The sequence below is a fragment of the Ictidomys tridecemlineatus genome, chromosome 8 (assembly GCF_052094955.1).
Source record: "Ictidomys tridecemlineatus isolate mIctTri1 chromosome 8, mIctTri1.hap1, whole genome shotgun sequence".
Taxonomy (NCBI): domain Eukaryota; kingdom Metazoa; phylum Chordata; class Mammalia; order Rodentia; family Sciuridae; genus Ictidomys; species Ictidomys tridecemlineatus.
In genome coordinates this window covers 134,931,551-134,943,086 of record NC_135484.1, presented here as the reverse complement: position 1 = coordinate 134,943,086, position 11,536 = coordinate 134,931,551, and the positions used below count along the sequence as shown (strand labels likewise).

Below are 11,536 nucleotides of genomic sequence, written 5' to 3'. Positions count from 1 at the left end.
TGAAACATTTTTCTCTGATACATTTATACTGTTTGTGAAATGGAGGACTAAAGAATAGTGCCTTTTCTGAACCGCTCTTGCCCCTTTTATTTTTTTCTATTGCTCATCTATAAACTATGCAGAGACCTCACTACAAGTGTAAGAGCTATAGCTTTTACTCACAGCTTTCTGGCCCCCTCTCTCCACCTATCCCACGAGTGTAACTTCTCAATTAGAATCAACTTTCTCTCAAAGGATAAATTCATGCAGTATTTGAGAAAAAATATTGCTTGAAATTCTTGTTGAGGCCAAGATCAAAACTGAGAGGGTTTTCTTGCTTTCCTTCATAGGTGATGTGTTTAAACACAGAGGAAGACATCCATAAGGGCTTCCAGATGCTTCTCACCCAAGAAATCAAGCCTGGATCAAAGTACTTGCTTACAACAGCCAACAGGCTCTTTGGAAAGAATACCTGTGATTTCCTCTCAGTAAGCTGAGTCAGCAGAACAATAAAAGTTGTATTTAAAATACCTGGTGATATACAACCCAGAAGAGAGACCCTAGAGACCAGGCAGTATGGCACACTTGGAAGGCTGAGACAGGAGAATAGAGAGTTAGAGGCCAACTTGGGCAATCTAGTGACACCCCTGTCTCAAAGACAAAATGAAAAACATGCCTTGGGACACAGCTCAGTGGTACAGTATTTGCCTAGCCTGCTCAAGGCCCTACCCTCAATCCCCAGAACTACAAAACAAGCCAAAAAAAAAAAGGCCAAAACCCTATAGAAATTGAGAAACTACAGGAAGCTATTTTTTATAAAGACCCGAATTCTATACTCATACCTTGTATTATTTCAAAATTGGCAATACCTAAAATGCCATTTGTTTTCTCTGGTTATTCAGGGCTCAGGACAGCTCTTTACAAATGTAGACATTTCAACATCTAATTGATTAAAATTTGATCATGTTTTTCCTTTTAAGAAAAGCCTAAAGATGGCATGCAGACTGTTTTGAAGCTCACTGACAATTTTATTTAGCAACATGGCTTCACTGAACACTTCTCTCTCCAAAGACATTTAAGGAGTCCTGTCTTCAGCGATATCATGCAGAACTGGAGCTTCTGTCCTTTGTCAGAGCTACTGAGAAGTCCAGGAAGCATAGAAATACATGGGTCTCAAAAGAGACAAAAGGTCAGAATTATGGGTCATTCCTTTCTCATCCCATCACAGCTCTGTCCTCCCTTCCCCTACTCTCCCGCTTCTTGTCACTGCAAATGTCATTGGTGTTGCAGGAAGGTCAGAACAGGGTTGCCTGGCTGAGCATTATGGAATGTGTGAAACTTAATGGGCTCACAGAAGATCTGATCAATCCTTATGTTATCAAAACCAATGGACAAATAGTATTTGTTTTCCTGATACAAATGTTAAAAAATGGCTGATACAAATGTTAAAGAAACTCTTGGCAAGGGGTTCAGTTTGTTCTTGGGGTCAGATTGGACTGCATTCCTCCAACTTTTACATGTGAACCTGACTTCTACTGCTTCTTTCCTGACTCTCACTTAAGCCCTCTTCATTCACACATGAGAAGCCTAGACTTGATAAACAGCTACAGAGCCTTTCTCAGGGCTGATCCATTCCACACACTGAAAATACCATCATGGGGGCTAAAACTCATCCATTGCTCTTTCAGAGTGGAAGTTCTAAGCTTGGTCCTCAAGAACAATGATGGTTTGATGTTTAAACAATTCAGATACTGCTGCACCACTCCAAACATCCGTATTTCTGCTAATAAATGAGATAATAAAAAATAGAGGTAGTCCTTTCCAATATTTCTTCTTGGAATCTGTATTTCTTGTTGTCCTCTTGAGGCAGAAAATTTCTAGGGATGCTCTTTAATATTTATTTTGGGGGGAATGTACCACTTGTTATCCAAGTTAGAAATAGTAACTTCACTTACACAAATCATTATTTGTTCCAGGGATACCAGGTGCCAGGAGGATGCAATCATAATATCACTTCTAGTACTTTCCAAAAATGCCTCCTATGCTCCTTATCTGGAGCTATGCAACGTTGTCTGCTGCTGAAATTTTGCTATGAAGCTATACAGTGTTAAAACTGGTCCTGACCACAGGGTCTTAGACCTGACACTGCTCTTACCCACACCAGGTAATGTCAGCTCCTACCAAGCCCCTCTCTCCTTCGTGGGTTGTCTTCTTCTCCATCCTGGTGTGAAGTTTCTGCTTTATGTCAACCTGCTTTCCTCCAGTGAATTAGAAGTCTTTCACCATCTTCATCTTGGTGGATCTTGCAGAGGCCATTGTCATGTATGCAAACCCATAGATGGAGTTTTTAATTTTTGTACTTAATCATCCAAACTCAGCACATTTGAAACCAGAATGTTTGGATCTCCAAGACATCATGTCATCCTTATTCACCACGGGTTCAGAAAAACAACTGATACAGTCTCTGCTTGTCTTGAAAGTTCAAATTCAAAAGTTGATATTTGTCAATGCCAGCTACTTCAAAGGAACAGTTTGACAAAACACTCAGAAGAGAAATGCCTTTCAAAATAAACCAGGTAGGAGAATCTTTTTTAAAAAATCATAATAGTCTAATGAAGAATTTGAATAGAAAGATTAACTTTGTAAAGGCTTAAATGGATAATAATAATTTCAAACTTATCTCTCTTAGTAAGTTTTAAAATCATTGGAAAAATATATATAAATAAATAATAATACTGTCTATTATGGTTTCAACCTATTACCACTCTAACTACCTCTGATAAAGTCTCATACATGTATTGGCTAAAACTCATTCTGGACATAAAGATCTTGCTATAGACAGAAGTAGCATAGATAGAAAGCAAAAAGAGAGTACGGGATTTCAGACGGGGAAGGAAGCGGTACAGTCCTATCCCCCACAACGGAAACTACACCAAGGCAATCGGTGGCCACCATCTTGGAGAGCTGAAGTATCCACCACCACTCTCTGACAGATTGCAACAATAAAACAGGTGTGTGTCACTCAGCTCATCCCCCATACATCGGGGAATTCGCATAAAATCTCTCCAAGGCTTTCCGGGGGAGGGAGTATCAGAGTGAGACTGCATAAAGACTAGGGGAAAACTAGAGACACCTGACCTTCAACTCCCCCTCCCATCAGCAGCCAAAATAAAACCTGTCTAGCCAGTGCTGGGGGAGGGGCAAGCAGAAAAAAATCAAACCAATACAGTGCCGGGGATCCCAATAGCCAACTGTGCCACCGAAGATCTGGGCTGACTGATTCACGTGGCCTGCCCCATGGCTACAGACAGCAGGGCGCCCAGAGAAGCAATTAATTAGCAAGCAGGGAGAAAAGTGGCTGCAATTCTATGGAATCCTGCCGGATGAGCCCACACTAACCCCCTGGCTAACTACGAGATTTCAGACTTAGAAAAAAGCGGTACAGTTCTATCCCCCACAACGGAAAGAAAACAATAGAGTGCCGGGGTTTCCAATAGTCACCCTCCACACCCAACAAATGGCAGGCCCAGAGTACAGCTTGAACTGCCGAGAGCCATCACTCAGGGGAAATCTGGTCTAGCAGGAGAAACCAAGACTAGCAGGAGAAACCAGGGGACTAGAGGCCAGGCCCTCGCGACTGGGCAGCTGAAAACTGCAGGCCTGCTGGCAACAGTTCACCCACTGCCCGTGTAACTGGGCAGCAGAAGAACGTCTGCCCACCGGCTACCGACCGCATGACTGGGTGGCTAGAGATCACCCGCCCACCAGCAACAGCCAACCCGCTGCCCACACGAATGGGCGACTGGAGTCCACTGCCCCGCCGGCAACCAATCACCCACCCGCTGTCTGTGATACTGGGCGGCTGGAGACTGCCCGCCTGCTGCTACCGGGAACTGAAACCAAACAGAGACAGTCTAGTCACACACCCATATTAGGACACCCCAGCAAGGAGCCTGGGGCCCGTCATAGCACAGAAGTGACGTCACTGGAGCTCGGCTGTCGGAATTCCTTCCCAGCGGAATCCACGTTAGCAGGCATACTTTAACAACACAAAGGAGAGACAACAGAGTAATACAGAACCAAAACAAATCTATAGAAGAGAGAAGAAACACAGCAATCAAATAGAGCTGAAAAGTAACATGAACAACATGAGAAAACAAGGAAAAAAAGGAGTACAAACAATGCAGGACAACTTAATTCTACAGAAGGACATAGAAACATCAGAAGCAGAGATAGGGAAAGAACTCAAGGCATACCTAACTCAAATGGAAAGGAATATTAGAGAAGACATGAGACAGCAAGTCCAAGCAATAAAAGTATATGTTGAAAATGAATTAAACAAACAAATTCAAATGGCAAAGAAGGAGCTCTACCAGAAGATAGAGATCTTAAAAAAATCAAACAATAATCCTAGAATTGCAGGAAACTATAAACCAACATAAAACCCAAATGAGAATATTACAAATAGACAAAATCAAGTAGAAGTCAGAACATCAGATAATGAAGACAAGGTTTATCAACTTGAAAAGAATATAGTCAACACAGAAAAGATGCTTAAATCCCACGAGCAATCTATTCAAGAGATATGGGATGTCATAAAAAGACCAAATTTGAGAGTCATTGGGATAGAAGAAGGCACAGAGATTCAAACCAAAGGAATGGACAGCATATTAAATGAAATAATTCTAGAAAACTTCCCAGAGATGAAAGATGGAATGAATTGCCAAATCCTGGAAGCCTACAGGACCCCAAACATTCAAAACCATAATAGACCAACTCCAAGACATATAATTATGAAGATAGCCAACATACAGAACAAGGAGAGAATATTAAAAGCTACGAGAGAAAGGAGGCAGATTACATTCAGGGGTAAACCAATTAGGTTAACGACTGATTTCTCATCACAGACTTTGAAAGCGAGAAGATCCTGGAACAATGTATTTCAAACGCTGAAAAATAATGGATTCCAACCAAGAATACTGTATCCAGCAAAACTGAGCTTCAGATTTGACAATGAAATTAAAATCTTTCACAATAAACAAAAGCTAAAAGAATTCGCAGCAAGAAAACCAGCACTGCAAAGCATTTTGAGCAAAATACTACAAGAAGAGGAATTGAAAAATAGTGCCCAAAACTAATAGCAGGAGGTATCTCAGTAAAGGGGGAGGAAAATAACCAAAAAGTAAATCTAGCCAAACTAAAATAAATAAATAAAGAAGCATGACTGGAAGTACAAATCATATTTCAATTGTAACCTTAAATGTTAATGGCCTAAACTCACCAATCGAGAGACATAGGCTAGTAACCTGGATCAAAAAAACAAATCCAACAATATTCTGCCTTCAGGAGACTCATATGATAGGAAAAGACATACACAGGTGGAAGGTAAAACGTTGGGAAAACTCATACCACTCACATGGCCCTAGGAAGCAAGCAAGAGTGACCATACTCATATCGAATGAAATCAACTCAAACCTAAGTTAATCAAGAAGGATAAAGAAGGACACTATATACTGTTAAAAGGAACCATCCACCAACATGACATAACAATTATCAATTTATATGCACCAAACAATGGAGCTGCAACGTTCATAAAACAAACTCTCCTCAAGTTCAAGAGTCAAATAGACCACAACACAATAATTATGGGTGATTTCAACACACCGCTCTCGCCATTAGACAGATCCTCTAGACAAAAACTGAATAAAGAAACTATAGAACTCAACAGCACAATCAAAAACCTAGACTTAACCGACATATATAGAATATATCAACCATCACCAACTGGATACACGTTCTTCTCAGCAGCACATGGATCCTACTCAAAGATAGACCATATATTATTCCATAAGGCAACTCTTAGTAAATATAAAGGCGTGGAGATAATACCATGCACCATATTGGATCGTAATGGAATGAAATTGGAAATTAATGATAAAAGAAGGAAGGAAAAATCCTACATCACGTGGAAAATGAACAATATGTTACTGAATGATCAATGGGTTACAGAAGACATAAAGGAGGAAATCAAAAAATTCTTAGAGTCAAATGAAAATACAGACACAACATACCAGAATCTATGGGACACAATGAAAGCAGTTTTAAGAGGGAAATTCATTTCTTGGAGTTCTTTCCTCAAAAAAAGAAAAAACCAACAAATAAATGAACTCACACTACACCTAAAAAACCTAGAAAGGGAAGAGCAAAAACACAGCAAATGTAGCAGAAGACAAGAAATAATTAAAATTAGAGCAGAAATCAATAAAATTGAAACAAAAAAAACCATTGAAAAAAATTGATAAAACTAAAAGTTGGTTCTTTGAAAAAATAAATACAGGCCCTTGGCCATGCTAACAAAGAAAAGAAGAGAGAGAACTCAAATTACTAACATACAGGATGAAAAAGGCCATATCACAACAGATGCTACAGAAATACAGAAGACAATTAGAAATTATTTTGAAAACCTATATTCCAATAAAATAGAAGATAGTGAAGACATCGATAAATTTCTTAAGTCATATGATTTGCCCAGACTAAGTCAGGAGGATACACACAATTTGAACAGACCAATATCAATGGATGAAAAAGAATAAGCAATCAAAAGACTACCAACCAAGAAAATCCCAGGACTGGATGTGTATACAGCAGAGTTTTACAAAACCTTTAAAGAAGAATTAATACCAATACTTTTCAAGTTATTTTAGAAAATAGAAAAAGAGGGAGCTCTTCCAAATTCATTCTATGAGGCCAGCCAACATCACCTTGATTTCGAAACCAGACAAGGACACCTCAAAGAAAGAAAACTACAGACCAATATCTCTGATGAACCTAGATGCAAAAATCCTCAATAAAATTCTGGCGAATCACATACAAAGGCATATCAAAAAAACTGTGCACCATGATCAAGTGGGATTCATCCCTGGGATGCAAAGATGGTTCAATATACGGAAATCAATAAATGTTATTCACCATATCAACAGACTCAAAGATAAGACCCATATGATCATCTCGATAGACACAGAAAAAGCATTCGACAAAGTACAGCATCCCTTTAGGTTCAAAACATTAGAAAAACTAGGCATAACAGGAACTTACCTCGACATTGTAAAAACTATCTATGCGAAGCCTCAGGCTAGCATCATTCTGAATGGAGAAAAATTAAAGGCATTCCCTCTAATGTCTGGAACAAGACAGGGATGCCCTCTATCACCACTTCTATTCAATATAGTTCTCAAAACACTGGCCAGAGCAATTAGACAGACAAAAGAAATTAAAGGCATAAAAAATAGGAAAAGAAGAACTTAAATTATCACTATTTGCAGATGACATATTTGGATACCTAGAAGACCCAAAAGGGTCTACAAAAAAAACTACTAGAACTAATAAATGAATTCAGCAAAGTGGCAGAATATAAAATCAACACCCATAAATCAAAGATATTTCTGTATATCAGAGACAAAACTTCTGAAACGGAAATGAGGAAAAACACTCCATTCACAATGTCCTCAAAAAAAATACTTGGGAATCAACCTAACAAAAGATGTGAAATATTTATACAATAAAAACAACAGAACACTAAAGAGAGAAGTAGAAGAAGATCTTAGAAGATGGAAAAATATACCCTGTTCATGGATAGGCAGAACTAACATCATCAAAATGGCGACATTACCAAAAGTTCTCTATAGGTTTAATGCAATGCCAATCAAAATCCCAACAGCATTTCTTGTAGAAATAGATAAAGTAATCATGAAATTCATATGGAAAAATAAAAGACCCAGAATAGCAAAAGCAATTCTAAGCAGGAAGTGTGAATCAGGCAGTATAGCCATACCAGATTTCAAACTACATTACAGAGCAATAGTAACAAAAACAGCATGGTACTGGTACCAAAACAGGAAGGTAGACCAATGGTACAGAATAGAGGACACTGAGACTAATCCACAAAGTTACAACTATCTTATATTTGGTAAAGTGGCTAAAAGCATGCAATGGAGGAAGGATAGCATCTTCAAGAAATGGTGTTGGGAAAACTGAAAATCCATATGCAACAAAATGAAACTGAATCCCCTCCTCTCGCCATGCACAAAAATTAACTCAAAATGGATCAAGGAGCTTGATATCAAATCAGAGACTGTATCTGATAGAAGAAAAAGTTGGCTCCGATCTACATATTGTGGGGTCGGGCTCCAAATTCCTTAATAGGACACCCATAGCACAAGAGTTAATAACAAGAATCAACAAATGAGACTTACTTAAACTAAAAAGTTTTTTCTCAGCAAGAGAAACAATAAGAGAGGTAAATAGGGAGCCTACATCCTGGGAACAAATTTTTACTCCTCACACTTCAGATAGAGCCCTAATATTCAGAGTATACAAAGAACTCAAAAAATTAGACAATAAGATAACAAATAACCCAATCAACAAATGGGCCAAGGACCTGAACAGACACTTCTCAGAGGAGGACATACAATCAATCAACAAGTACATGAAAAAATGCTCACCATCTCTAGCAGTCAGAGAAATGCAAATCAAAACCACCCTAAGATACCATCTCACTCCAGTAAGATTGGCAGCCATTATGAAGTCAAACAACAACAAGTGCTGGCGAGGAGATGGGGAAAAGGGTACTCTTGTACATTGCTGGTAGGACTGCAGATTGGTGCAGCCAATTTGGAAAGCAGTATGGAGATTCCTGGGAAAGCCGGGAATGGAACCACCATTTGACCCAGATATTGCCCTTCTCAGACTATTCCCTGAAGACCTTAAAAGAGTGTACTACAGGGATACTGCCACATCAATGTTCATAGCAGCACAATTCACAATTGCTAGATTGTGGAACCAACCCAGATGCCATTCAATAGACGAATGGATAAAAAAAAAATGTGGCATTTATACACCATGGAGCATTAAGCAGTACTAAAAGATGACAAAATCATGGAATTTGCAGGGAAATGGATGGCACTAGAGCAGATTATGCTTAGTGAAGCTAGCCAATGCCTAAAAAACAAATACCAAATATCTTCTTTGATATAATGAGAGCAACTAAGAACAGAGCAGGGAGGAAGAGCAAGAAGAAAAGATTAACATTAAACAGAGATATGACATGGGAGGGAAAGGGAGAGAAAAGGGAAATTCCATGGAAATGAAGGGAGACACTCATTGCTATACAAAATTACATATAAGAGGTTGTGAGGGGAATGGGAAAATAAACAAGGAGAGAAATGAATTACAGTAGATGGGGTAGAGAAAGAAGATTAGAGGGGGGGAGGGGGAATAGTGGAGGATAGGAAAGGTAGCAGAATACAACAGTTACTAATAGGACATTAAGTAAAACTGTGGATGTGTAACCAACGTGATTCTGTAATCTGCATTTGGGGTAAAAATTGGGAGTTCATAACCCACTTGAATCTAATGTATGAAATATGATATGTCAAGAGTTTGTAATGTTGTGAACAACCAATAAAAATAAATAAATAAATAAATAAATAAATAAATAAATAAACATGAGAGGCAAAGGCCTTAGTTGACTATGAAGTATAATTTCAATTAAATCAGATTAATTAGAATAGTTTGGAAACTCCCTAATCTCTGAAAATACAATTCAATGCCACAAGGAAGCTTCTATGTATTAAACTACTCCCCTCTCTTTTTAAGGTATGTTTTAGATAACTATTTATTAGTTTTACCAATGATGGATCACAGCAGAATTGAGAGTTTTCCTGGCCCTTTATACTATTTTATATTTTGTGCTTGTGTGATCCTTCTTCTCAGGAGGAAGAAAAACCAGTGCAGATGATACATTAGGAAGCTGATTTTAGCACTCCCTACATCAGTGAGGCCCAGATACAGGTGCTGGAGCTGCCCTATGCTGGCACCAAGTTGAGCATGATCATTCTGCTCCCAGATGAGCATGTGGACCTCATTTCAGTGAGTCAGGGTGGGTTGCACTCTTTTGCATGCAGAATTTCTGTGGGAAGAATTGGTTACATCCTGTGCCCAGTTTTCACATATCTACAACCCAACAGCTGAAATCGCCCATCTGTGTCCTGCTTGCTTCCTTGCAATATGATCCCATAGCAAGAGAGTTAACCATCTTCTCAATGGGTGGCAGTGAATTGTGATGATCTAAGGGGGCTCTGTGAGCAAAGAAGCTCTCACGGGCTCTCCCTCTGTTTATCTCCCTAACTGTGATGAGGAGTATCCACAAAAAGTGGCAAAATCCTTGTGAGCAGGTGTCCTCTACAGGAGTGGCTCACACTGAGAGCCCTTCCTTTTCCAGTAGTATTTTTTCTTTCCATCAGTGGTTCCTAGTCTTCAAAACTAAGCCTCATTCACACCCAAAATACCACCAGAAAACCACCATCCACTGGGCATGGACACTTCTCAGAAGGAAACATGTTTCCATAGTGGATGGATAAGGAGGGGAAGCCACAGTCTCCCTGCAGGGAAATCACAAATGGGATAGCACATGGGGTAGTGGATGAGTCAGAGCCCTCATAACTTGTCTGGCAGCTGAAGGAACTGCCTGTCCTGTGTGGACACTCAACATAAAATGATCATGGAAATGTCTGTGTGTTTGCAGATACATACTGAAGTCTGAATGTAAACTGGTAATTCTTGTCTTTAAGGTTGAAAATAACCTTACTTTTGAGAAATTCATACCCTGGACTAAGCCAAATTTTTTACTATGGTGAAGATGAAGATTTCCTTCCAAGATTTAAACTGCAGGGGGATTATTACATGGAGACTGTGCTTCAGCGTTTGGGAATGGTTCATGCCTTCTAACAGGGCCAGGCAGACTTGTCTGCAATGTTAACTGAGACAGATTTGTGTCTCTCCAAGTTTTTGCACAAGAATGTCATGGAGTTGAATGAGGAAGGCATTGAGGCTACAGCAGCCATGGCCACAGACATTGTGGAAGACTGCTTACCATGTATACCAACTTTCCGTGCTGATCACCCCCTCCTTTTCTTCATCAGGCAAAACTAAACCAACACCCTTCTGTTTTGTGGCAGGTTCTCATCTCCCTAAGAGTTGTACTTCCTCTGCATGGAGAGTTTATCTCTTTCAGTGTTCCCAAAGTCCCTCTACAGTTTCATAAGGATAGGCCTTTAGGTGAACACCAGTAGGAAGAGGAGGGCAAAGTCCCAAGACTTCTAAACAACTTGCCAGCATGTGACCTCATGAGGCACCATCCTTGTGTTAATCAACATAAAATAGTAAACCAAAAGGGCACCCTTTTGGTTCTCCAAAAATCTCATGGTTTAAGAGATTTCAGGCTTGGATGACCTTTATTTTTATTTATTTATTTATTTATTTAATTATTTATTTTTTCTTGAGGGCCTATGGCAAGACAATTCATCATGGACACAGTAAGGGATAGAGCAAAGATACTCACTCATTGTGGCCTGGAAGCCAAATGAGGGCGTGGCTTGTTTCCTGAATTTCCTTTCAAAGACACACCACAATGGCTTAACTTCCTCCCACTAAAACCCACCTCCAAAGTTTCTACCACCTCCCAGAACCATAGGCTAGTGATTATACCTTCAGCCCATGG

At 39.5% G+C, this 11,536-nt stretch overlaps 1 pseudogene; it reads left to right on the top strand.

The window, feature by feature from the left end:
* Positions 1 to 2,395: 2,395 nt before the first annotated feature.
* Positions 2,396 to 11,010, top strand: LOC101965275 (serpin B9-like; annotated as a pseudogene).
* The last annotated feature ends 526 nt before the right edge of the window (positions 11,011 to 11,536 follow it).